Genomic DNA, 24,414 nt, shown 5'->3' on the forward strand with positions numbered 1-24,414 from the left:
CTGACCTAGTTATGTACAACCATGTGAATATACTTAACACTCCTGGAGGGTACACTTCAAAACGGTTATTAAGATGGTTAGAAAAGAAAGGATCTGACTTTAAAAAAGAGCGACTGAGCGAGCTCTGGGTCTTAACTGGGTACCTAAACTGGTTCTTCAGAGGTGTAATTATTCTGTGATATAAACAGTTATTTCTCCAGAACCAAGAACAAGAAATCATTGAAAAATAAACTTTAAAAGGTCAACGCACACAGAGGGATTAGCTAGGAAACTTCTAGACACATAGAAACCCTAAAAAAGGACAAAGGTCATGCCTCTGTGGATTTGGGCATTTGGAAGACAGTCTTGTGAATAAGAGTTTAAGTGTGATTTATATCAAAGAGTGATTATTTTAACTGATTTCGCATCGCCTGTAATTCTTAAGGTGATGGTGGAAAAGGGGATTAAACTGTTGGTGATTATTATATACAGAACCGTTTCTGAGCAGTTGCCAGAAAATCTCATTCCAAAGGAATTTGCCCTTCTAGTAAAAACAATGCTGGGCCTTAATACACGCAGTTATGTATACCAGAAGCTTGGTTCGTGCGTGACACATTTCTATAACCTGATGCTTGCCCCAATCATTCCTTGCCTGGACTATGACAATAATTTCCTAACCATTCCCTGTTTCCAGCCCTCCTGGCCCCATTCAGTTCTCCCCGACTACAGCCAAAGTTATCTTACTTATCTGGACATCCATACATGCATCCATAGAAATGTATCTACCCACCTACCCATCCATCCACCTACACATCTATCTACCACCCACTCTCTTCCCACGCATCCATGCATCTGTGTATCTACCCACCCATGCACCACTCATGTATCTACCCATCCGTGCATCAACTCATCCACCTAACGTTCCCACCCACGCACCAACTCATCCATCCACCTACCCACCTACGCACCAACCCATCCATCTACCCATCTACGCAAAAACCCATCCATCCATCTACCCACCCACTCACCAACCCATCCATCTACCCATCCACGCACCAACCCATCCATCTACCCATCCACGCACCAACCCATCCATCTACCCATCCACGCACCAACCCATCCATCCACCGACCTACACACAAACTCATCCATCCATCTACCCATCTATCTATCCACCCATCTATCTATCCACCCACCTCTTCCCACGCATGCATCTACCCACCCAATATCTACCCATCTATGAACCCATTCACCCATCCATCTACCTACCCATGCACCAACTCACCCATCCATCTACCCACCTATGCACCAAATAATCCATCCATCTACCCACCCATGTACCCGACCCCCCAGGCATTCATACATCCATGTTTCTCTTAATTTACTTTTAACAGGTCACACATTTTATGTGTTAAAATTTTTTCAAACTACACAAAATGGCATACATACGGTAAAAAATAAGTCTCCCTCTGAATTTTCAGCCCCGCATCCCATCCCCACAGGCAAAACTAGTTAACATCTTGTGCACTCTTCCAAATATCGTCCAGATAAAGTGTATCAATTTTGTCTTCCCAAAAAGTATAATATGTAGTCTGTGTTGTACCTTGCTTTTTTTTTTTAACATAGTATTAGAAACCGATTTTTTCAGTAAGAGAGCTGTTTTATTCTTGAGACCTTAATGGTATTTTCTTTCAAACAAATGTAAAAGGGACAAGCCATCTTTCTATCCCAGGCCCTAACCCCCCAGGGCCCTGTCTCTAGCAGCACCCATTACTAGTTTCTCATGTGTCCTTCTAGAAAATAATTTATGTGTATATATTTTAACAAAAATACCTATTTTCTGTTCTCAAATGGAAGGAAGCATACTCCTCACACTGTTCTACACCTTGCTTTTTCTTGTTTTTTTTTTTTCGTTTATTTACATAATCTCTACACCAAATGGGGGGGGGGGGACCTGAACTCACAACCCTAAGATCAAGAGTCACATGCTCTATTGACTGAGCCAGCCAGGCGCCCAGCTCTTTTCTCTTAATAACAGGTCTTAAAGGTCATCCCACACCACAAAGGAAGGGTTTCCTCATTCTTTATTTCAAGTACTTGGTATTATTCACTGTATGATGGACCTGACTTTATTTGACCAGGCTCCTGCTGACAAGGGCACCGGATTGTTCTAACAGAGGAACCACGCAGCAATGAACGGATAACCCGGGAAATGCCTCATTTCACACACAGGCAAACCTAGTTAAAAGATGACTTTCTAGAAGTGAACGGGCCGGTACAAAAGGTGCATGCATCTAAAACTGAGACCAACACTGCCCTCCATGGGGGTATCAGTTCATACTCCACCTAACAAGGTACAAGGATGACTCCTTCCAGAACACCATGTTTTACAAGCTTTTTGATCTCTGCAGACGTGGAAAGAAAACAGCTCACCGTAGCTTAAATTCCTTTTCCCTTTATCATGAAGGAAATGGGGAGAGCTTTCCGTATGTGTTTAAAAGCAGTAAGATTGGGAACCTGGGTGGCTCAGTGGGTTAAAGCCTCTGCTTTCGGCTCAGGTCATGATCCCAGGGTCCTGGGATCAAGTCCCGCATCAGGCTCTCTGCTCGGCAGGGAGACTGCTTCCTCCTCTCTCTCTGCCTGCCTCTCTGCCTACTTGTGATCTCTGTTTGTGAAATAAATAAAATCTTTAAAAAAAATTTTTAAAAGCAGTAAGATTTTTTTCCTGCTCAGAGGAAAAGTCACAAATATAAGTATCTGTGTTAAGAGATGGGACATCAGATTGTCCCCTCTCCTTTGGGTAACACAACCTCGGATGGTTCCCTATCACCTTCAAAAGCTGATCCTTGCTGTGTCTCCTGAGGTCTTCCACATCTGAGCCCTGTCTGCTTCTGCTACAACTTCTCCCACCCTGTTCCCCAGTGGGCCAACTCAGGCATTCACTCAAAGCAGCATTTACCACACATGGGTCAGGCATTGTTCAAGGCACTGGAGATTGGGGAGGGCAAGCGGTTCCTGCTTTCAAGGCACTCCCTAGCTGCTGGTCAAATGAATGCCTCTTTGGGATACCTCCTGCTAGATGCTCTCCCTGCAGTGTTTCTTTCCACTATAACAAACTCCTACACATCCTTCAAAACCCAACTTGGGTATCTCCTTTAGGAAGCTTTCCTCCCCACTCCCCAAATCATCAGGTCCACCCCCCAGTCTTTGCAATGCTTTTCTTCCTTGCCACTACCTCTGTCCTACAAGGACCATGCAAGGAACTCAGTGCCAGGGCCATGTGTATTTTACTCTTGACGCCTATCCTCCTCACCTGGCAGGTACCCAGAAGTTACTGAGTAAATGGTTCTGGCCATGCCTCCCCTCCCCTCTTCTCCCCTCCCCCACATTGTTTCCTACTTTGCTTTGAAAAAAATAACAATCCAGGGCCCCTGAGTGGGTCAGCCATTAGGCATCTGCCTTCAGCTCAGGTCACAATCCCGGGGTCCTGGGATCGAGCCCCACATCAGGCTCCCTGCTCAGCAGGGAGTTTGCTTCTCCCTCTGCTCCTACCCCTGCTCGTGCTTGCTCGCTCGCTCTCTCTCTTTCTACCAAATAATTAAATAAAATCTAAAAAAAACAAAACAAAACAGTCCATCCAGGTAGAGCCTGGCTAGGACCTCGGACATCCTGGTCAAGTGGACACGGACTGAAAGTGGGCCCTGTCCTCAGGCGAACCTGTGTGGGTCACTTCCCTTCTCCAAGCTCAGTCTCCTCCCCAGGAAAGTGGTCAGGAAAACCCTGGAGTGGTTTCAGCCAGTAGCAAAGGGCACACTGTGTGACGGGGCATCGCCCAGGACTGGCACGCTCTAGAGACAAGGGGTGACTGTGAGCAGCAGATGCCAAGATTTCGCCAAAATCCCTGCCACTGCCACCAGCGCAGCCCAGACGCGGGAGGCTCAGAGGACAGGGAGATGCTCGAGTTAGGAAGGAGGCAAGAGGAAACCGGGGAGCACCTAAGGACACGGAACTCCTGGCACGGAGAAATGCTCAGCTCAGCGAAGGCAGGCGCCAGCCCTTCAGAAGGCAGCTTCCTGCTCCAAGCCACACACCAGCCCTGACCCGCAGGGAGAGGTGGGAGGGAGGAGCCCGGGGAGGATGGGGGGGGGGGCACGTGAGAAAGGGAAATCCGCTTGTGAATGTGAATGTGAAACTTCACGGCTGCAGGAGGGAGCCGCAGCTGGTATGCCCCCTGCCCCCACCCTGCCAAAGAGGGCCCCCGACAACTGTCACCGGAGTGAAGACAGCAGCCTCAGGGCCTCCAGTGTGTCCCTCACAGGCTGGGACTGTAAGGAACCTTCTGTGCAGGGAGATCCCCTTGGCCACCCCTGGAGAGCAGCAGTGTGACCCCACTGTTTGGGGTTTTGGCAGGAAACAGCAAATGCGGAAGGCCAGGGGAAGGCTTAAGGAAGGGCGACGATTCACAGAGAGTCTGAGGGCCACTCACTGCTCATGACCCCGGGGCAGACAGCTACCCTGCTCTTGCAGCTCTCCCTCCGATCTGGGCAGCTCCAGAAATCAAGCTCTTGGACTCTGCTAACAGAGCGGCCATTAACCCAATACCAGTGACAAAATTCAACCCCGGGAGAAGCGAGTCCAGAAAACAGTGCTAACCCAGCCAGTGCACCGTGGGGAACCCAGCCCGAGAAAATCTCAATACAGAAAGTGCATCGCTGGCTCCCCCAACCCAGGCTTCTCTGGACAGGACATCTCGACAGCTTCATCACCCTTTTAGGTGATCGTCCTCCCTCAGCCCTGACGCTTGAGGATGGCAGTGGGGGGCACAAGTTCAAGGCTGCTTGACCCATGAGCTCTGGGAGTTCACAACAACATTTCTACAGAGCACTGTCATCTCACATCCCTCTCTCTCAGGGCAGAGAAATGACAACTAGCATAGTCTTAGCACCGATGAACCAGGCATGTCCCTAAATCCTCACAAGGAGAGGCACTGCTGCTACGCCCACTTCACAGATGATGAAAGCAAGGCACCAGGAACTAAAACATCTTGATCCACATCAACCCTCACATCAAGGAGACTACTCTCTTGTCCCCAGTGATGCAGGGTGAGGATGTGGGATTTTATATGTGTCTCTGCTGTTTACAAGGGAAGCACCAAAGTTGGCAGGGGGTGGAGGGAGGAAGAAGTGTCACTTCTGTGGAGAGCTGAGAACGAAATGAACATTGTAAAAGGTGGAGATGAAAGAAACTTGTACTTGGTGCCATGTGGGGCCGGGGAGCGGGGGGGTGCTGCTGGACCAAACTTAACCTGCAGTCCTCCTTCCCACTGGCCCTTTCCAATAAATTCACTTAATTGTTTACACAAGTTTAAAATGCATTTGCTCTCACAATATAAAGTTGTGCCTCACAATATAAAGTATTCTAATAATACAAATTCTGATCTACTGAGTGAACTTTTACATAATATGATTCCAAATTTGACATGCATGAATTAAGGGTTTGTACCATTACCAGGAGCATACTTCTGGGTAAATCTCTGATCTTCTCTGGGGCTCAAATAGCCTACCAGCAAAACGGGGCTACTACCATCTCCTCCCCCAGACGACCCAAAAACCCATATAAATATTATATACAACCTCTTCAGCTGACTTTTTTAGGGCCTACTTTTTTTTTATGTTCTCCCCTTTTCCTATTCTCCTTCCCCACCACCCTACCCCATCTCCCAAAAAGACTATCTATCCCCTTGTCTTCTAGACCCAGTTTTCTTCTCTATTTGCTCTGTGACCTTAGACGAGTTACTTAATCTCTCTGAGCCTCATCTCTAAGGCTGAGAATACATATCTCCCACAGCTATTCCAAAGATTAAATAAAATTACATGTACACAGGGTCCCGCACACTCAATAAAGGAGTATTGTCAGTAATCTTAATTCTTTTGTCAGTAATAAAAATAAAGGATATCTATACCATTGTACTTCTTAAGATGATGATCTTACATTGGGCTCCTGGGTGGCTCAGCTGGTTAAGTGACTGCCTTCGGCTCAGGTCATGATCCTGGAGTCCCAGGATCAAGCCCCACATCAGGCTCCCTGCTCAGCAGGGAGTCTGCTTCTCCTGCTGACCTCTCTCCTCTCATGCTCGCTCACTCTCTCATTCTCTCTCTCTCTCAAATAAATAAATAAAATCTTAAAAAAAAAAAAAAGATGATCTTACATTGATACTGTTAATAGTGATACCACTTAGCATTAAGTGAGTTAACTATGTGCCAGGCACTATTTCTATGCATTCAAAGTGAATTAATTCATTTAACCTCCATGAGCACCTAAAAGGGAGGTTTTATTTTGATGGTGCTTTGTTATTTGAAGAAATGGGAGACAGGGAAGACAAACAAGGTGTCACAGGTCACCCAGCTTGTATGTGACGAGGCTGAGACTCTAACTTAGGAAGCCTGACTCCTGAGTGGCCCCCACCACCCTCCCCCCACCACCGTGCTGGCTCCTCATCATGGGAAACATGGGAATTTTAGCAGGGCCTTCTGGAGCTGTGCCTGTGCCCATGAAAAATCTGGGTCAAGAGGAAAAGGTGAGTCTCCCAGTCATCACCGAGCTCAGAACCCATTCCCTGTACCCACTGCCTATGGCTGCTGTTACAGAACACCATCTTGGTGGCTTATAGTAACATACTTGTTGAATCCCACAGTTGTAGAGGTCACGAATCCGAAAGGGGTCTCGGTGGGTTACAATCGAGGTGAGGTGTGGGCCGGGCTGCATTCTGTTGGGAGTCTCTAAGGCAGGACCCATTTCCTTGCCTCTTTCAGCTTCTAGAAGCAGTCCACGTTCCTCGGATCATGGCCCCTTCTGCCATCTTCAGAGCCGAGAGCATCAGACCAAGTGCCACTCAGGCTGCCACTTCTCATTTGCACTCCTGTTGTCTCCCTCTTCTGCTGACAAAGACCCCGTGACTCCTGGGCCCACCTAGATAACCCAGGACACCTCCCATCTCAAGGTCGACTGTGACGAGCAGCCTTATTTCCATCTACCATCTTCATTCCCCTCTGCTGTGCAGCATCCCATATTCGTGGGTTCTGGGGACCAGGCCAGGGGCACCCATGGAGGGGCCATTATTCTGCCCACACATGCCCTCACATTTACTTGGGTCCCTCCTCAGCTCCATTCAACGGCTCTCCCACAGGAACCACCGGTCAGGTCCAGAAACCACCCCAGGGCCGCCAAGCCCCACAAGGAGTGGTCCTGATCTGACCAGCCCTCCCAGCACCATCGAGCTGGTCGCTGAAGAACCATATACTGGGGTATCTCCTCGGCAGGGGCCCCGTGGGGCTTCCCCCCACAGCCTGCCACTCCAGCCTGGTCCACACAACTTCTAGAGGGACACCAGGCCAGGGGCTGCAGGGCTGAGGGAAACAGCCCTACCCAGGGCCCCACGGGCTGACCTCAGGACAGGACAGGTGGCTCCAGAGAGGACGGCAAGCAAACGGCCAACAACAGCCAGGGTAGGCGATGACGAATCTGGGTCACTTGCATCTGGGAGTAAGGGTTGCTCTGACCTATTTAGTTACAAGGACCTACTTTGAACTTGGCATTCCAATGGGGCGTGAAGGTCCTCTCCCCGATTTGATCACCTCAGGAACTCATAACAGGTGGCTTTCTACCACTGAGTGGACGATTATGTATCAGGAGACTACTGTGTTCCAATAATGTCCGGAGGTCAAGTTTCTAGTCTCAGAAGTTCGTTCTATTAAAATGTGCAAATAATAAATAGATAAATGAACAGCTATATGCATGTCCAGTGGCAGCACATGCCCTAAAGAATAGCACACGGGGGCAGAGAATAATGGTGGGGGCTGGGTGCTATTACAGAAAAGAGCTCCGGGCCAGGATGATAGCTGAGCAAACACATGCACGTAAGAAATTACGCGGCACTGTCCTCCACCAACAGAAACAAAAAGACCAAGGGTTTATGGAGGTTCTTAGTGGCCTGTGCCAGGACTGAGCTAAGTGCTTTAGATCACACTTAATCCCCACTAACAACTCCGGGAGGCAGGCCCTAGAATGCAACCCATTTTACAGATAACAGAAACGGAGGCCAAGTCACATAACCGGCAAGCTGCATGGGTAGCCAGGAATTTGAACCCAAGTGTAGATGCCTCTGTATACCTAGAGAATGTTCTGTTTGCTTGTTTTTAAATCACACGCATGTACTACTGGTCCCATTTAAAATAAGCGTAAAAGGGTATAGAGATGCTTCTGCAGGCAGGGAAATTTTCTTAGAAGGATTAAAAAAAAAAAAAAAAAAGCTAACAGGGACTATCTCCAGGGGGGCAGAGCTGGAGCTGCTGAGAAGACACCACTCATTTTGTTCTATTATCTTTAGCACTGTTTGGATTTTTCACGCTGCATGTATTACCTCTAAACTAATAATAACAAAAGGAATTCGCGCTTTGAATAAATAAACAGCAACAGCAGGGATTTAAGGGTAGATATTTCTAAAATGGTAAGCCGGGAACAAAAAGAAAGCACATATTTACTGGGCGACCAAGAGCTGAAATGTCCGGCACAGTGCTAAGTGTTTGCCAAGCATAAGTCCATCCAAACCCCTACAAGATCAGGACTATTCGAACTCTCCCTTTTTGGACCGGGGGTCTCTGAGGCCCAGAGAGATTATGGATCCTGCTGAAGGCCACAGAGCTGGAAGGAGGCAGAGCCAGGCCTTGAACCCACAGAGTCTGACAGTGAGCCCTAACCTCCCAGGCTGTACCACCTCTTGGCCAGGTGCTTGGAACTCTATGGGACTGGCAAGGTCCACAGCCTCACCGCCCACCCTGGGGCAACTGGCAAGGCGACATTCTTTGAGGCAGGGCATCCACTAAATGTCCTCAGGCCTTAGGGAGGCCAAGCTCATCTGAACAGAAGAGAGAAGCAACGTTCTGACCCAGATGTGGAAATATGATATAGCTGCCCCCCACCCGCCTTCCCAACGTGCACAGTGCAAGGGGAGGGTTAAGAACACAAGGATGGAGGGTCTGGGTTCTGGTTTCGACCTTTCACCTGAAAGCAGGGTTTCTTGCCCTCAGCACTACTGGTATTTGGGACCAGAAAATTCTTTGATTCGGGGGGCTATCCTGTGCATCAAGGGATGTTCAATAGCGTCCCTAACCTGTCTCCAACAGATACCAGTAAGCACACGTCCCATTTAATCCTCACAAACAAGGAGGCAGGTGGTATAAACCCGTTTCACAGCAACTTAGGTCCCATCACTTGCAAGCAGCAAGCACAGCCAGCTGTGACAACCGAAAACGTTGCTAGGCATTGCCAAATATCCCCTGGGGAGGCCAAAATTGCCCCTACCACCCTAAAGCAATGGCCTCACCAGGCCTCGGTTTCTTGATCTGCAAAATGAGACTAGTTCTAGAACCCAGCTGTTACAGAATAATCAGCAGGGTTAAACGATATGACCCAGAGGGTTCCCGGTTTAGTTCCCGGCCAAGAAACCAATCACTAAAACACAGGGTTGGTCGGTTGGTTGATTAGTTTCATTCATTCATTCCTTCCTTCTCTCCATCACATAACAGAGTATTTACTGAGTACCTACTCTGTGCCAAGCTCTGTACTAATCAAGGGGATATGGGGATAAATCAGACACAGTCCGTGCCCCCTTGAGACTCACACTAAAGACAGAAGGTCACAACACGTAACCGCAAAGAGCAATGTTCCCTATGCAGGAAAGGGAAGGGTGTTGGGACAGCAAGTGGCAAGGCGAGGGTCCAGGGAGGTGACATTTCAGCAGGGAAGAGTGCAAGCATCAGAAACAGCCAGGTGAGCAAAGATCGGGGCGAAGGGCAGGGAGCAGAGCATGTCCAAGGCAGAGGGGCGGCAGGGGCAAAGGCATGGGGAGAAGACGCCATGTGGGTATCCACCTGTCCAAAAATGCAGAATAAGTAAGATGACGACAAGCAAGAGTAACAAAGACTAGGGACCCTGGAATCGGAGGGGCTGAGTTTGGATCCAGACACCAACACTTACTTCTGCCCCTTGCCCTTCAGAAAATTAGCTAACTTCTCCAGCCCTGGTCTCCTTCACCTGCAAATAGATCTAATAAAGGAATCTGCAGCACAGACCACAAGGTCAAGGGCTTAGCTTGCACGGAGATGCCTCATCAGCTCTGGGCAGCATGGGCTGGGGTCCACGGGGGTGCAGAGCAGGCCGGCCACGAAGCCAGGGCGAAGCCATAGGGCCACAGCTCGGGCTGATCAGAGCACTAATAGGACAGAAGCCCATACAAAGCACAGACGGTTTTATTTATTTATTTTTATTTTTTAAGTAGGCTCCACATCCAGAATGATGGCTTGAACTCACATCCCTGAGATCAAGACCTGAGCTGAGAGAGAGTCAGATGCTTACCCAGCTGAGCCACCCAGGTGCCCGTGTTCCTGCTTTACCGTCCATCACCCTGTTCCATCATTGGAACCATGCCCTATGAGGCAGGTCCTGCATCATCCCCATGTTACAGAGAAGCAAACAGAGGTAAGAAGACTTGCCAGAAGGCACATGGGTGGGACCTGGATTCAAACACAGATAGGCTGGCTTCAGGGCCCCAGCAAAGGCACAGAAGGAAATCAGCAGGACATAAGCAAGCAATGAGCCCCCCTCTTTGAGGAGCAGAGGTGAGGTCATGACTGCCTACAGAGCCATCTTCAGAACCGATTCAAGGGCGAGATACCCGGCCAAGGGACAACTCTAAAGCAAAAAGCAAGGAAGCTGGTAGTCAGGTCATTTGGGTCAGGGCCCGCTGGGCTTCTGGACATTAATCTTGTTTACACGGACGGCATGGGGCCTCTGCTTCCCCAGCACGGGCCCGAGAGAGACTGGGAGGTCTAAGGCTGCATCAAGAGAGACTGGTGCAGCCTGTGGGGGTGCGGGTGCGGGGGGGGGGGGAAGGGCAGACAGCAGCAGGTGCCAACATCACGCGGGCTGCCATGGGCCCTGCCTGCTGCAGGCTGAGCTGTAGCCTTTCCTTGCCCTCTGACTCACCAGAGCTAAGAATAAAGCCCAGAAATATTAAAGGCGGGGGGGGTGGGTGGAAGGGCCACATCCAGACTTTACCCCCAGCCCCCAAGGAAGGCAGGGCATGGCTCTGCGCAAGCAAGAGCCCCAAGTCCTCACTGAACCGTGACCCCCCCACCCCCAAGGTGCAGAACTGAGCATCTTAGAAAGACAGGGACAGGGGCTCCTTGCCAAGCGGGGACTCCTGTCTTGAAAGGACTGACAGCCAAGCAGAAAACAGAGCCATGGCTGCCTGTCACAGGTGTCCAAATGTCAACAGCAGCAGGCAACTTGCTCTGACCTGCCTTGACCCCGACTGTCCCCATGACGGGCCCTTCCCTACAAAGCACGCACCTGCCCTCATGGTCTCCATCTGGCCCTGACCGTTTCTGCTGATTTTGTCCCCAGCCGCTTCCTCTCCTCCGATCACACTCTGGAGCTTCAGAAATCCTCGATTTGGTCCCATTCCAGGGACCTGGGAGGCGTCAGGCATGTGCCAGCCAGAGGAATAGATCTGGGGACACAGCAGTAAACAGGCCCGACAGCATTCATCCGTTTACTGAGCACTGCTCCTAGCTGCTGAGGACCCCGCTGTAAACAGCAGGGCAAAGGGCCTGTGCTCCTGGAGGACAAAGAGTGGGGCTCGTGGGTGGCTCAGTTGGTTAAGCCGCTGCCTTCGGCTCAGGTCATGATTCCAGGGTCCTGGGATCGAGCCCCACATCAGGCTCCCTGCTTAGCAGAGAGGCTGCTTTTCTCTCTCCCTCTGCCTGCTGCTCTGCTTACTTGTGCGCTCTCTCTCTAATAAATAAAATCTTTAAAAAAAAAAAAAAAAAGGACACAGAGAGTAAATGAGATAAAAATATACACATATTAAAAAAAATACACAATATATGTATAAACATACACGCACATATATGTGTATGTGTGCAAGTGTGTTATGATAAAAGGACTCAGAGAACTGGGAAGACCTTGCTGAGAAGGTGTATTTCAGTAACACATTAAAGAAACCAGGGAGTAAACCAAAAGGCTACGGGGGGGTGGGGGGGTGGGCACAGGAAACAGCAAGTGCCAAGGTCCTGCGGTAGGCACACATCTGGTACTTTGCAGCAACAACAGAGAGGTCAATACGAGTCAACAGTAATAGGAAATGAAGTCAGGGAGGAAGGCAAGGGGCAGGGAGGGACAGACCATGCAGGACTCATAGGCCATTACAGGCATTTGTAACTTTCACTCTGAGTGATGTGGGGACCATGGATTTCATGCCTTTTTCTGACATTTCTTCCAGAGAGTGGTTCTCTGGAAACTCGCCTCAAGTTTTCTTGCAGGCCACACATGTGACAATGTCTGGAGACACTTCTGGTGTCACTACTGGGGTGTAACTTACACTCTGAGCACTTTGCAGGCAGAAGCCAGGGATGCTGATCCATAATGCAAGGCCAGCCCCACACTAGGGAGGTGCTCAGCCCTCAAGAGCAACAGTGCTGGGGCTGAGAAACCCCATTAACCAGAGTCCCTCCCCTCATCAAGTTTAGAATCCATACTCCCCAAACACGCCCCTTATCAGATAGGCATAGTGTCAGCTTCTCACTACGTAACACTGGGCAAGCAACCAAGCCTCAGTTTCCACAGCTGTAAAGCGGGGGATACCAACGGAATGAAGCAAACAAGCGTGCAATTAAGTACAGGCCAGAGCATATAGTAGGCGCTCAATAAATGTCACTGCTAGTACTGGGACTGGTTCCACATCCACCTCCTCCGATGTCCCGGCCACATTTTCATGAGTTGCCTGCAAAATCTTATCATTTCAACAGGCAGTGGGTGCATGGTACTGCATACAGCAGGCAGTGACGATGGAGTGAGCAGGAGGCAAGAGCTGGCCGACACTCCTTTACGCCTCCATACCCCGGGTCATCCTGCCCTCGTCCAGCCCTGAACAAGCCCCAAAGCACTGGCTTAGCCAGAACCAGGGGTTCTGCCCGCCCAGGCCACTTTCTGAAAGACAATCCCTGCCTCCCCCCCAGAGAAGGTGCTTCGGAAAGACCACAAAATCACAGAAGCAGGGGCACCTGGGTGGCTCAGTCAGTCCAGCATCTGCCTTTGGCGGCTCAGGGTCCTGGGATCCAACCTCGCAGCGGGCTCCCTGCGCAGCAGGGAGTCTGCTTCTCCCTTTCACTCTGCCTGTCACTCCCTCTACTTTTGCTTGCACTCTCTAATAAGAAAATCTTAAAACAACAACAACAAAAAAAAACTTTATAAATGGCAGGAGCTGGGAATAACAGAAAATAACTTCTTTTTAGACTGATTTTAATAGGCAGTATGGGACTCTGATTTTAATACATATGTACAGATATTTGGGTATATTTTGGTGTGTGTCTATGTATGTCATATAGTAAAAAAGTTACTCCTGCCTCCCTCTCCCCACCCCTCTGCAGGGACGTGTGCATCCCGTCCCCGTCTACAAATCCAACCACATTTGAGTTTCCTGAGTACCCTTCTGGAATTCTTCAGGCAGATACAACTACATAGTCTTATTTTTCCATTTCTTTACCCAAGAGGTTTTATACCAAATATGTTGACTGCATCTTGACGGTTTCACTTAAAAAAAAAAAAAAAAAGAAAGAAAGAAAATGGGTCTTTTTTTTTTTTTTTCCTTAGAAAATGGATCTTGAAGGCAGGCCTTATCCTCATTTCTTACCTTCTTCTGGAATCATCCCCACTCCCCCAAGGAATGGGCAGGACATGGTCTATCTATCCACCCCCTACTGCCCACCACTTGGGTTGCTGCCAACCTTTCCGCTTATTCGCTATTCCAAACAATGATGAGAGGAATCCCCTTAGGAATTATTCCTCGAGCTAAAGAAAACACAGAAAGCCTGACCCAAAGGTCAACAGCTTCGCTTAATATCGCGACCAAAGCCTCAGAGCCGGAAAACAAGGTGGTGCGGGTTGAGCTTGATAACCAGGAGACACACAATGAGAATCATAAAAGCGGTGATAAATCGGGAATCCAGTCCATACAACATCACCAAATATATCGGAAGGAAACGGGATCCCGGTCCTGGAGAGCGATGGACACCTCCAGTCCCCGGCCGCATCGCTCACAGCAGCCAAGACCTGGACGCAACTTCAGCGCCCACTGGCCAACAGAGGGTAAGAAAATGGGCTGTATACGGACACACAGGGTATCACGCTGACGTTAACGGAAAAGGCACCGTGCCATGGGTGACCACACCAAGGGACCGTGAGGTCTTGATGCGAAGGGACATAAGCCAAACAGAGAAAGGCAAATACTGCATTCTCATTTCCACGTGCTTTCTGAAACTGATGAACTCGGGCACCTAACTGGCTCAGTAGGGGAAGCATGTAACTCTTGATCTCCGGGTCTCCTGAGTTCAAGCCCCACACTGAGGGTAGAGATTACTTTTTTTAAAAATACACTTTTAAAAAATAAAAATGAAGGGCGCCTGGGTGGCTCAGTCATTAAGCATCTGCCTTTGGCTCGGGTCATGATCCCAGGATCTTGGGATGGAGCCCCACATCAGGCTCCCTGCTCAGCAAGAAGCCTGCTTCTCCCTCTCCTACTCCCCCTGCTTGTGTTCCCTCCCTTGCTGTGTCTCTCTCTGTCAAATAAATAAATGAAATCTTTTTAAAAAAATAAAATAAAAATGAAGGGGTGCCTGGTTGGGTCAGTGGGTTGAGTGACTGACTTCCTGATTTCGGCTCAGGTCATGATCTCAGGTTCATGAGATCGAGCCCCATGTGGGGCTCCATGCTCAGCAGGAAGCCTGCTTGACATTCTGTCTTTCTTCCTCCCCCTATACCCCTTCCCCATGTGTGCTCGCGTATGCGCATTCTCTCCCAAATAAATAAAATCTTTAAAAATAAAAAATAAATAAAAATTCAAAAAATTAAAAAGCTGAACTCCTGGAAACAGAGAACGGTGCTTGCTAGGGGCTAGGGAGCAGGGGAAATGGGGAGACCTTGATCAAAGGGTATAAACCTCCAGTTATAAGATGAAGACGCTCCAGGGATCTAACGCACAGCATGGTGATGATAGTTAACAACACTGTATTATATACTTGAAAGCTGTTACAGAGTAGATCTAAAAAATTATCACCACTAAACTGGCGGGGGGGGGGGTTGGGTAGGTAATAATGTGGGGAAGGAAGGTATTAACTAACCTTACTGTATAATCGTTCTACAATATAAATGCTCATCAGACCATCTTATCACATCACACACCTGAACATTACCTATGTGATACGTCAATATCTCAATAAAGCTGGGGGAAAAAAATCACTAAATGCAGGAGCGTGCATTTCCGGCAACTTACAGCTCTACAGATAATTTTGTTGTTGTTGTTTTTTTTAAGACTTTATTTATTTGACAGAGAGAGCACGCATGAGAGAGCACAATCAGGTGAAATGGCAGAGGGAGAGGGAGAAGCAGGCTCCCCGCGGAGCAGGGAGACTGATGCAGGACTCGATTCCAGGACCCCTGGACCATGACTCGAGCTGAAGGCAGACACTTAACCTACTGAGCCACTCAGATGCCCTGGCTCTACAGATATTATTATATAACGTTTGATTTTTAACAAAATAACAGAAACCATCTAAACTTAAGAGTCCAATATACTGACCACCTGGGGGGGGGCTACTGAGTGGTTGAAACGCGGCTAAACGGAGACAGGAAAGCGTGCACACACACACACACACACAGGATCTAACATGTGCACGCTCATGCACGCGCTGGATCCAAAGACTTAGCCTGGGGAAAAAAAAAAACACATAATATCTCATTAGTTACATGTTGAAATGCTAACATATTGCCTATACAGAGTTAAATAAGATATATCAGGTCCCTAGGGGGGCTCAGTAGGTTGAACGTCTGGCTGTAGGTTTCAGCTCAGGTCATGATCTCACGGGTCGTGAGATTCTCTCCCCCTCTGCCCCCACCCATGCACACTCTAATAATAGATCTTTATAAATAAACCAGATCATTAAAATCATTTCACCTGCCTTTTTTTCAATGTGGCAACCAATTAAAACTCCCAGCATGGCCTACATTCTAGTTCTCTCAGATGGCACTGGTTCAAACAGTGGACAGTGGAGAAATCATCAGGGAAATGACAGCACACGGATTTGCTTGAAGAGAACCTCACCATGGCCTCTGGTATCTCTTTGATAAACACAGGGTCCTTTTAGTCTCATGAAATAATCAAAGTAAAAAGTGGTGTGCCACTAGAAGACAGGGGATTCCACACCTGCCAAATATCTACTGGGTTACCACCCAGGCTCCTCACTGGTTGCTGGTCTCCCCTCCACCCCGGAGCCAAAGGGATAGGTTCAAACGGCAACCCAATCCTGACACTCTGCCTGAAGCTCCACACTCACTGCTCTTGGACCATTCTGTGCCTCAGGGCCTTTGCACAATCTGTTCTCCCTGCCTGGAGCCCTTGCCCACTCACTGCCCTGGCTTCAACTCAGAGGCAGCCTTTGGGCCTCAGCAGAACCAGTCCTCCCCCTTCTCCACCCTCCACCCTGCCCCATGGCCACCTCATGGAGCTCCGTACACTTACTGTAGAGCACTCACATGCACCCGTAAAATATTTCTTTCAGATACTACTTGAGGTTTTACATACTATCTTAATACTCTAATGCTATGTATGCTATGGAACATGCAATACAGTATCTAATGCATTCTGTATCACACACGTGACTAACAAAAACCAGCAAATGGCCATTTGCATAGGCCAGGGGTTGGCAGACTACCACCCACGGGCCAGATCTGACCCTCTCCCTGCTTTGTCCCCCAAACTAGGATTAGATTTCACATTTTTAAATATAAAATGGAAAACAGACAATTTGCCTGCCGCCAAGTGCTGTCACTCAATTTCACCCTGGCCCGCAAAGCCACAACTATTTACCACCTGCCTCCTTCCAGAAAATGTTTGCCAACCGGGGCCATGGATCAAAAATCACTGAAGGTTGGGGCACCTGGGTGGCTCAGTGGGTTAAAGCCTCTGCCTTCGGCTCAGGTCATGGTCCCAGAGTCCTGGGATCAAGCCCCGGATCAGGCTCTCTGCTCAGCAGGGAGCCTGCTTCCCTTCCTCTCTCTCTGCCTCGCTCTCTGCCTACTTGTGATCTCTGTCAAATAAATAAATAAAATATTAAAAAATATATCACTGAAGGTCAGTAATTTCACATGACCTGACCTGATGCTAACTTACCTCAAACACAGTATTTTCCCTATGGTGCCCTCCCCCCCTGGGCTGTCGGCTCTGTGGGGACAGTGGACGCCCAGGCGGGGACCCTGGATCGTTCACCTCCCGCCTGAGGCAGCTCCTGGGTGGGCACTCAGACGTCCCTGTCAAAGTTAGGGACCAGACACCACGAACTATAAGCTGCTATAAAACGCACGTGGCCAACACATGCGGCCGTCACCTGCGGCACACAGCCACCCGGGTCTGAAGGACACAAAGACAAATAATGTCCCAAAATCAACCGCAGGGACGGTTGCACACCTCTCCCAGAAACCACCCAATTCTGTACTTTAAATGCATGAATCGTAAGGTCTGTGAATTGTATCTCAATAAAGCAGGTAAAAAAAAAAAAAAAAAGATGAATAAGACCCAGGGTCAGTTGAACTATGTGAATTCTCACCTCCCATATGCTGTCTTTAGAACCTAACCCCCTCCAAAAGCAAACTGCACACCAACCCCGCTTCATCACCCCAGTAAGAAAATACTTCATCAATACAGGACTCGTTTGCATTTGTTAAAAAAAAAATAAATTTGAACGCGATGTCTTTCCCTATTGCTCTGTTGCTTGTAACTAGATTACACGTCCCCCAATCCAACATTTCTCACCCTTGGCACAGCTAACATCTGAAGCCAGTTTTGTGGTGAGGCTGTCCTGTGCACGGCGGGATGTCTGCCAGCATCTCTGGGGCTCTGCTCCCCCCCAGATGCCAGCAGCATCCTCTCTCCCAGGTCATGACAACAAAAATGTCCCTATGGGGGGGGGGGAGCACAATCACTCCAGCTGAGACCCACTGTCTTTTTTTTTTTTTTTTAGATTTTTTATTCATTTATGGAGAGAGAATGAGTGAGTGAGAGAGAGAGAGAGAGAGCGCATGCGCACACACGAGCGGTGTAAGCAGCAGGCAGAGGAAGAGGGAGAAGCAGGCTCCCTGCTAAGTAAGGAGCCCGATGTGGGACTAGATCCCAGGACCCTAGGATCGTGACCTGACTGAGCTGAACGCAGAGGCTTTTTTTTTTTAAGATTTTATTTATTTATTTGACAGAGAGAGAGAGATCACAAGGAGGCAGGGAGGCAGGCAGAGAGAGAGGGGGAAGCAGGCTCCCTGCCGAACAGAGAGCCCGATGTGGGGCTCGATCCCAGGACCCTGAGATCACGACCTGAGCCAAAGGCAGAGGCTCAACCCACTGAGCCACCCAGGCGCCCCTGAACACAGATGCTTAACCAAATGAGCCACCCAGAGGCCCCGAGACCCAATGTCTTCATAGTTTCTCTACACGGCTCCACTTCTGCCACCAACATCTAGTGACCCCAAAGACCATCCATCCGCCTGTCCATTCATTGAACACATTTACTGAGCCCTGCTTTGTAACAAGAGTTGAACCACAACATCGACCTTTGGATCCTGCCCTCAAGAAGCTTAGACTCTGGTACCAGAGGTAGGATGGGTACATAAAGAGCTGTGACAAAGGATTTTAAAAATACCAAATGTCACTGAAGAGTGACACATAAATGACAAGAGATCTCCGGGGCACACGGCGGGGGGCTAATTCCCCAAGCACAGGGGAAGAAAACTCAGGTTCCTCCTCATCACGGCAGGGACACCTGCTTCTCAGAGTCACGGTGAGGACTGCATCTACACATTACATTCTTCCACTTTCATCCTCCAGTGGGATGTTCCCATTTTGCAGAGCGAGCAGCCAAGGCTCAGAGAGGTAAAGCAACTTGCTCATGGTGGCACAGCCTGGAAGCAGAAGGAAGGGACGTCAACACGGGCAGGTCAGCTCCCTCCTCCAACCAATGCCTCCCTGAGGGGCACTTGGTGACCGGCCTATTAGTGGCGGTCACGGTCATCGCTGTTTCCACTTGGGAGCTCAGGGCAGGTTTCCCTAAGTAGGCAAAACTGATGGGCCGCCAGCTGGCCAAGATGTGCCATTGTGGGCATGGGGCAATGGTGTTTGAAGGGGAGCACAGAGCAGGATCCAAGGCGGACGCTGGACAAGCTTTGCGTGTGTATGCCCATCGACAAGTCAAACAAAGCGTCAGGAGGGGACTGGGCGACAACCAGGCCCAGGAAGACAGGCCAGGGCCTGAGCCAGTTAAGCAAAGGAAAACCAAAGCTCCACTTGGGATTCCCACCAGGAAAGTGCTGCATCACCCACACGTTGCAAAAGCGCCCAGGCATTGTGAAACCGAGAGCGTTAAGTTTCTGGCTCCCTCTTCTCAGCCCCTCCTCTGGATGACAGCCCAAAACAGGAAACTGGGAAAGCCACCGTCATCCTCCAGGAAGTCCCCCTAGACACTCCGGCCCAGGCCCCCTGCCCCAGAACATCCGAGCTCGCCCTCCTCCCTACACCACGGTCTCTCTATTCCGAACAGAAATCCCAGCCGCAAGCTCCTTGTCCAGGTCAGACAGGGTCATGGGGGAGACGGACCCAGGGGCAGGCGGTGCGGAGGGAGGACCGGTTTCCACGCAGACACCTGGGCTCAAGCCCCATCACCAGCACTTCCTGGCTGTGTGCCTTGGAGGAAGTCACGCCACCTCTCTGACTTTTGGTCTCCTACCTCTCCCCAGACTACAAACACTGTGATGGGGGAGGGGATGGGGGGGGGCCAAATTCGCCTCTGCCACCTCTACCCCATTGTTACTGCGGTCACAATAGCTCAGAACGCCATGTGCCACAAGGCTGAAGCCACCCAAGACACGGGCCAGAGTCATTTGGCACAACCTACTGGAAATGACTCCACTCTGGCCCACCCGGAGTCCTCCTGTCCTGCCACTGACCCGTAAGGACCCACAATGCTATTTTAAAACAGGTCACCAGGGACACTCCCCTCGCAATGGCAAGACGGTGCCACCACGCCTGAGAGCCTGGACTCCGGGCCAGACGGCCACAGTCCCATCCCAGCTCTGCTACAGATGAGCCGTGGGACCTTCAACAGAGAGGTACATAACCTCTCTGGGCCTCAGGTGCCCCATCTGTAAAATGGGGACAATGGTCCATCAACTTTATAAGGCTGTTTTGAGGGTTCAACAGAAAGCATTTTGAACAGGGCTTGGGACTCACGAGCACCAGGAGTGTTAGTTAATACTAACTAGGTTACCCGCCTTAACCTAGGCCTGCAAGGCATGTTGGTGCCCCCACCCCAGCCTCTGATGCCCTCCTGGGGAAGGTCTCTCGCTGCTCTTCTGTCTCACCCAGCTTCTTCCCACCAATTTCACCCCAGGCCTGGAGTGCCCCAGCCTCGTCAGCTCCTTCTCATCCCTGCACGTTCTCAGACGTCCGCGGGTACAGAGGCCTCACCCCTCCGAAGTGCCCATCTCCGCCATCATTCATCAAGCCCCAAACGTGTGATTTCCTTCAGCAACCCTCGTGTTTCTGTTCCTACAGCACCGGGCCGGGGTTCCCAGGAAGACTCTGGGTGACTTCACCTCTCTCTGCCTGTTCCCCCATCCACGGGATGGGAATAACCACAGTCCCTTCTCTATAGGTTATTTACAGTCGGGATGAAAACACCGCACTTAGAGAGCATCTAGAACATTCCCTGACACTTAGGACATGCTCTGGAAGTCTATGCTCTCAGCTATTTTCCCTGCAGAGTTTCAAGGGGTCTCTCTCCCTCTGACCTGGAATCTTCCGGAAGCATGACCACGTCCTTTTAATGTGCCCGCACACAGGAGGCACTCATTCAATATTTGTTCGACAAGCAAAAGGAGGAGTGAACACATTTATCTGAAGGGCAACCCAGAAATATGCCAAGAAGAGCCACAGACTCCGTCCCGCATAAAACCAACAATCCCAGCTACAGGCACGGGTCCAAAGGAAATAACTCCAAGAGCAAGAAAAGGAGCAATGTGGGTGCGCTGGACTGTTCACAGCCCAAACCAGGAAGCTCCCAGGCAGGCAGCTTCCCCGACAGCAAAGCAGACGGGGGCAGAGGATCCCGCTGAAAATGACCTGGGTGTCCCGAACCCAAGTGAGGGGTCACTCCCAGCCCTGGAGAGGCCATCAGTAATGAGGGGCAGGCACCGGCCCCCTGGGGTCCATGCTCTAGACTAAGAACTAGGGGAAAAGACACCATCGACAAGTAAGGACTGCCCAAGAGCCGGTGCCGGGTTAGGGGAGGGTTCTGACCGAAGAAACAGAAGGGGAAGACGGCAGCTATTTTTGCTAGAGAGGTTTAGATGCCATCACAGCCAAGCCCTCCAAAGCCTTCCAAGCCCAGAACACTACAGACCGTAGCACTGTGAACATCTCATCTTGTCTAATCCCTAAAACAAACCTCTGATGAGAGGTACTATTACCGTTCTCCATGTTACAGACTGAGGCACAGAGTCCAAAGGTTTCCTGACCTGAGCCACAAAGGCCATGTGACCCAGAGAAGGAGAAAAAGTTAACAGTGGGTGTTGGGGGCAGGACAACCTAGACCCACATCACTGTCCGGTACTTCCCCATCTCAGCATCCTCCAGGATCCTGGGACTTCCCTTTGGACCAGAGCAAGGGACTGCTGTGTACTGATGATGACGACGACGATTTCAACAATGACAAGGGATGAGCAGCAGTAAAAGTAACAGCACTTAGGAACGGGGCTAGTGCCTTGGTCATACTTGAAACTCCTTTAGGATTACAACTCTATGATGGAGGCACTGCAGGCATCCCCATTCTGCACATAAGAAAACCAAAGCACAGAGAAGTCAAGGGACTTCTCCAAGGTCACACAGCAAGCAAGCAGCAGAACCGGGATCTGAAGAGAAGGTATGCTGGCAACCTGCACTCTTACGTCCCTCTGAGCATCTTCACAACTGCAGTCCCCGTGAAACAGGGAGGCCGCATGTGTCACTCACCAGGAATGGGTCTCCAGCATCACACCTAAGGCACTAGAAGGATTAATTCACAGTAGTAGAAGGCGGGGGGACTGGAAGCTATCATAATACATCAACTGTAAAACCAACATGGCAGGGCCCCTGGGTGGCTGAGTCCGTCAATCATCTGCCTTCAGCTCAGGTCATGATTCCGGGGTCCTAGGACAGAGTCCCACATCTGGCTCCCTGCTCAGCGGGGAGTCTGCTTCCCCCTCTGCCTCTACCCCTCCCTCAGCTTGTGAGCACTCTCTTCCTCTCTCTCTCAAATTTTTTTTTATATATTTTTTAAAATTTTATTTATTTGACAGTCAGAGATCATAAGTAGGCAGAGAGGCAGGCAGAGAGAGAGGGGGAGGCAGGCTTCCCACTGAGCAGAGAGCCCGATGTGGGGCTCGATCCCAGGACCCTGGGATCATGACCTGAGCCAAAGGCAGAGGCTTAACCCACTGAGCCACCCAGGCGCCCCTCAAATATGTATTTTTTTAAATAAAAAAACCAATAAATGCCACATTTCTTCACATCTCCCTTCGGTATCAGTTTCCCCTGATCCGTGCATCCTCCAACCTTCCACCAGCCACGTGTGCACAGCATGGCATCTCCAAAACCATGACGCACGTCGCCACTGCCGGCCTTTTTGGAGTCGATGAAATGCAGGACAGCCTGGACTCTTTCCTCATCGAGCTCACCTCTGGGGATGGCAAGAGGCTTTTCCTTAAGTTTCCAGAACTAAGAAGGAAACTTGGAAAAAACGCCCTGAGAGACACCAATCAAGCCCGCCCCACCTCCTCACTACTGCTCCATAACACGGCAATTAACTTTAATGGGGGGCGGTAATTGTCAAGCTACCTAACCAGGCCAGCTCGGGCAGAGCTGCCAGCGCACATCCGACCATGTCCCCTGCCAGCTGCCTTCTTGTCTCCACGATTCCTTCCCCGGGCCAGGCTGTTTTTGCCAAAGCCAGGCAGGGCGGAGGCAGTAAAATCTGCTAGCTGACCAAGTACGGCCCTTTCCAGTGGGCATGGTCACCAACAGGCCACGGCTTCTGCCTGGCCCCACAGCAGAAATCCTCTCCGGGCGCCTGTCTGCCTTGGTCGGCGAAGTGTCTGCCTTTGGCTCGGGTCATGATCCCAGGGTCCTGCGATTAAACCCTGCGCGGGGCTCTCTGCTCAGCAGGAAGCCTCCTTTCTCCCTCTCCCTCTGCCCGCTGCTCCCCCTACTTACACTCACGTGCTCTCTATAATAAATAAATAAAATCTTTAAAAAAGAGAGAGGGAGGGGCGCCTGGGTGGCTCAGTGGGTTAAAGCCGCTGCCTTCAGCTCAGGTCATGATCCCAGCGTCCTGGGATCGAGCCCCGCATTGGGCTCTCTGCTCAGCAGGGAGCCTGCTTCCTCCTCTCTCTCTGCCTGCCTCTCTGCCTACTTGTGATCTGTCTGTCAAATAAATAAAATCTTTAAAAAAAAAATAAAAAAGAGAGAGAGAGAGAGAGAGAGAGATCCTCTCGGCAAGCACAGCATGCTTTTGGAAACCTGCACTCGAGCAGGATTTGCCCCGCAAAAATGTTATGGATTTCAACCACTTCAGGGTCCATACGCGTCCTTCTCCCCGATATCCGTACAGTCCCGGGGTGGGATAGTATCCCAAATTCACGTCCGCATGTAAAGTTCACCTGGGTTTACTGGAGCTCTGACATAAGGTGGGAGAGCAGACCTGAAATCCCCCGCAGACCACGGCTGGATGTATACCACGTCACACACACATGGTCACCAGTTACCCAGAAAAGACAGAATTGCAGAGAGAGAGTGAGCCAGCTAGCAAATCATGACATGACCCAGAATGCTGGAGCATGTGGCCTGAGCCAGGCGAGGGCTTCTCAACCTAGGCATAGGCACGGTGACATGCCGGCCGTGGTTAACCCTTTGTTGTCGGGGGGGGGGTGGTTCCCTGGGCCTTGGGCAGCAGCATCTACCCATAGGATGCTGGGAGTACACTCCCTCTGGGGGTGATAACCTAAAACGTGTCCAGACATTGACAAATGTCCCCGGGATGGGGAGGGGGTAGGAACCAAAACGCTGGTTGCTGGGTGGTCTGCAGAACACCCTCTTCTTTCATTTTAGTAAGGACCTAGGTATTAGCTATTCAGTAAATACACAAATATTCCCTGTGACTCCGCCGCATGTGTTCTAAAGTGACAGGCCACCGCCCTGGGATACACTGATTAAGGTTTAAAAAAAAGTAAACTGGTTTAAAGGAAAGT

The 24,414-nt window shown here is 50.1% G+C and overlaps 1 protein-coding gene across 1 annotated transcript in view; it reads right to left on the bottom strand.

Annotated features, from left to right (window-relative positions):
- Positions 1 to 24,414, bottom strand: part of ABCC1 (ATP binding cassette subfamily C member 1 (ABCC1 blood group)) — a 127,497-nt gene that overhangs the window by 89,940 nt on the left and 13,143 nt on the right. The window lies entirely within an intron of this gene.

Source organism: Martes martes (assembly GCF_963455335.1).
Source record: "Martes martes genome assembly, chromosome: 18".
NCBI lineage: Eukaryota > Metazoa > Chordata > Mammalia > Carnivora > Mustelidae > Martes > Martes martes.